General features: G+C 47.1%; 1 protein-coding gene across 1 annotated transcript in view; it reads right to left on the bottom strand.

Moving 5' to 3' along the window:
- SRBD1 (S1 RNA binding domain 1) overlaps positions 1 to 1,516 on the bottom strand; it is a 248,375-nt gene extending 246,859 nt beyond the window's left edge. Inside the window, exon 1 of the mRNA XM_023512062.1 lies at positions 1,484 to 1,516. The gene's annotated coding sequence lies outside the window, so the exon portion shown is untranslated. The remainder of the gene's footprint in view (positions 1 to 1,483) is intronic.
- Positions 1,517 to 3,102: the final 1,586 nt, after the last annotated feature.

Genomic DNA, 3,102 nt, shown 5'->3' on the forward strand with positions numbered 1-3,102 from the left:
AAAAAAAAAAAAAAACATAACCCAAATCAATAATCCTGAGGTCGCTGTGATGTTAATAAGGAAAGCGGTATTAACCTAGGACATATGAAAATCAAGGGAAAAGGCCAGAAGTACCGGCACACACATAAATGTTAAACTGAAATTGGAAAAACAACGATTTAAAAACCCAAGGAGGTGGGCGGTGCCTATGGTTCAGTGAGTAGGGGGCCGGCCCACATACGGAGGGTGGAGGGTGGTGGGTTTGAATCCACCTGGGCCAAACTGAAACAACAACAAAAAAAATGAGCTGGGCGTTGTGATGGGCGCCTGTAGTCCCAGCTACTCTGGAGGCTGAAGCAAGAGAATCGCCTAAGCCCCAAGAGTTTGGAGGTTGCTGTGAGCTGTGACACCACAGCACTCTACCAAGGGCGATAAAGTGAGACTCCATCTCTACAAAAAAAAAGTAAATAAATAAATAAAAATAAAAATCCAAGGAGAACAGAGAGGAAAATCTTTTTTTTTTCCTTAATAGAGTCTCATTCCCGTCGCCCTCGGCAGAGTACGGTTGCGTCACAGCTCACAGCAAAGCAACCTCCAACTCCTTGGACTTAGGCGATTCTCTTGCTTCAGCCTCCCGAGTAGCTGGGACTACACGCGACCGCCACTACACCCGGTTATTTTTTGTTGCGGTTTGTCCGGGGCCGGGTTTGAACCCGCCACCCTCAGAATATGGGGCCGACGCCCTACTCACTGAGCTACAGACGCCGCGCCAGAGAGGAAAATCTTAAGGGGGACCTAGAGACGTTTTCCCGAAGGATCAAGAGCAGTGCTTGGAATGCTAACACAGATTCCTAAGTTACAAAAACAAAATACTAGAGCTGGAAAGAGCTCGTCAATCAGTCTTGCTATACACCGCAGCCTGAGATCCACTGAGTTGGAACGGTTTACTCAAAGCGAAGAGATAATACGGCAAAGGAAAACGCCTGAAACACCGAGACCAGCATTCTTTCCCACTCCCTACACGTTACACGCTGTCGGGTGAGAGGACGAGGAAAGTTGTCTGGAGCGCTCCCATCATTCCTTTCCTCAACAGTTTTTCAGCGCTTCCCAAACGCCAGGCGCGCCGCTCAAGACGCGGTTGATTGAGACAGAGACGTGATCTGACAATAAAAAGGGTGACTCTCCCCGGTCTTCGACGATCTGAGAGATAAAACCGATCTAGCTTTGCCTGGGCTTTCCCAGGTCTGTTCCTCTGCCCCACGAGATGCTGCGATTGAGAAGACGCGCCCGGCGACACGCGGCAGTTAGGTTATCTCCGGGGGCAGGCTGTGAGACACAGACGCTGGCAGAAAATTGAATGATACTTCTCACTTTTAAAAGGGGGGGGGTGATATTTTCCAAATAAGTGCTCATAACTCTTTTGATGGCCCCCAAAATACTGGAGCCCGAACCCTGGGCTCGTGAGAGCCCGCAGGAACACCGCCAAAACGCCCGCACAGCTCACCTTCCCGCCGGGCTCTTCAGAAGACACGGGATTCTGTGCGGCACCACACCTTCCGGTTCCCGCCGGAAGTTTTTCAAATAGCGGAAGTCCCGCCTCTCTACTGCTGGCCAATTTAGCAACCAGCTGCCAACCCCCAGGGCAGCGGTTAAGGGGCGGAGCCAAGCTGCAAGTAGACTGGCTGCAGCCAGAGGTTGCAGACAGCGCGGGGTGTGAGACCTGTTCTTCGTAGATGTGAAAAAGGACTTATTTTTTAGTGTTGTGTTTTTTACGAAGCACACTACACTCTGAATTTACAGATACAGCCAAAGAAATTGGAGTGTAAAATTAGAGAAATTTTGTATGTTGTTAGTCTAAGTTAGAAATGAAGATCAAAACCCCTTGGAATTGCTAGGAGATACCAAAAAGCAGCTTTCCGTTGCTGATAATTCATTTCCGGAAACTGAAGACCCCAGCAAGGTGTTGAAATGAGTGTGCTTTCCTACAGATCCACCCCAAAGTGAGCATAGATTTTACTAGATGTTTACAATAGGAAGAAAAGCTGGACTCTTTTTAAAAAATTTGAAAGTCTCATCATCTGTGGCTGAGCTTATTGGTCACCAAAGATCAGATTCTGAAATTGTTTAGGGACTTCTTTTCTTTTCTTTTCTTTTTTTTTTTTTTTTTTTTTTTGAGACAGAGTCTCACAGCAACCTCCAACTCTTGGGCTCAAGAGATTCTCTTGCCTCAGCCTCCCAAGTAGCTGGGACTACAGGCGCCCGCCACAAAGCCCAGCTATTTTTTTAGACACAGATCTTGCTCTGGCTCAGGCTGGTATCCAACCTGTGTCAGGCCATCTACCTGCCTTGGCCTCCCAGAGTGCAAGGATTACAGGCGTGGCCCCTTTCCATTCTTAATCTGCACAGTCTGATGTTGTCTTTTGCAGTGGTTCCAGAAGGTCTGAAACTAACTGCTACAATCACAGTCGACTCCACAATTTACAGTCCCGTAACAGTACTACAGAACACAGTACCGTCTGGGATTATAGGAACAGAAACCAGGTCATAAATATCAACAATAGCAATTTACTTTTTACTATTCACCTATTCTGATAGCACATTGTGCTAAAGAGGTTTAAAGTAGGGGTTCTCTCTATCAGTTTTCTTGCTACTATAACTGAATACCACAATCTGGGTAATTTATTAAAAAAAAAAAAAGATATTTATTCTCAGTTCTGATGGCTGAGAAATCCAATATTGAGGGCTTTGTTGCTGCATCAAAGGCATGGTGGAAGGCATCACATGGGGTAGGGAGGAAGAAAGGGAAAAAAGAGCCCACATCCCAAAATAAATAACCACTATTGGATAATGATGTTAATCCATTCATGAGGGCAAAACGCTGTGACTGAATCTCTCTTAAAGTGCCCACCTCTTAATATTGTTACAGGCTCAGCGCCTGTGGCTCAAGTGGCTAAGGCGCCAGCCACATACACCTAAGGAGGCGGGTTCAAATCCAGCCTGGGCCCACCAAACAACAATGACAGTTGTGACCAAAAAAAATAGCCGGGCATTGTGGCGGGCACCTGTGGTCCCAGCTACTTGGGAGGCAGAGGCAGGAGACTCGCTTGAGCCCAGGAGTTGGAG

This window comes from Otolemur garnettii, unplaced genomic scaffold, assembly GCF_000181295.1.
Source record: "Otolemur garnettii isolate 467f Iridium unplaced genomic scaffold, OtoGar3 scaffold00024, whole genome shotgun sequence".
NCBI lineage: Eukaryota > Metazoa > Chordata > Mammalia > Primates > Galagidae > Otolemur > Otolemur garnettii.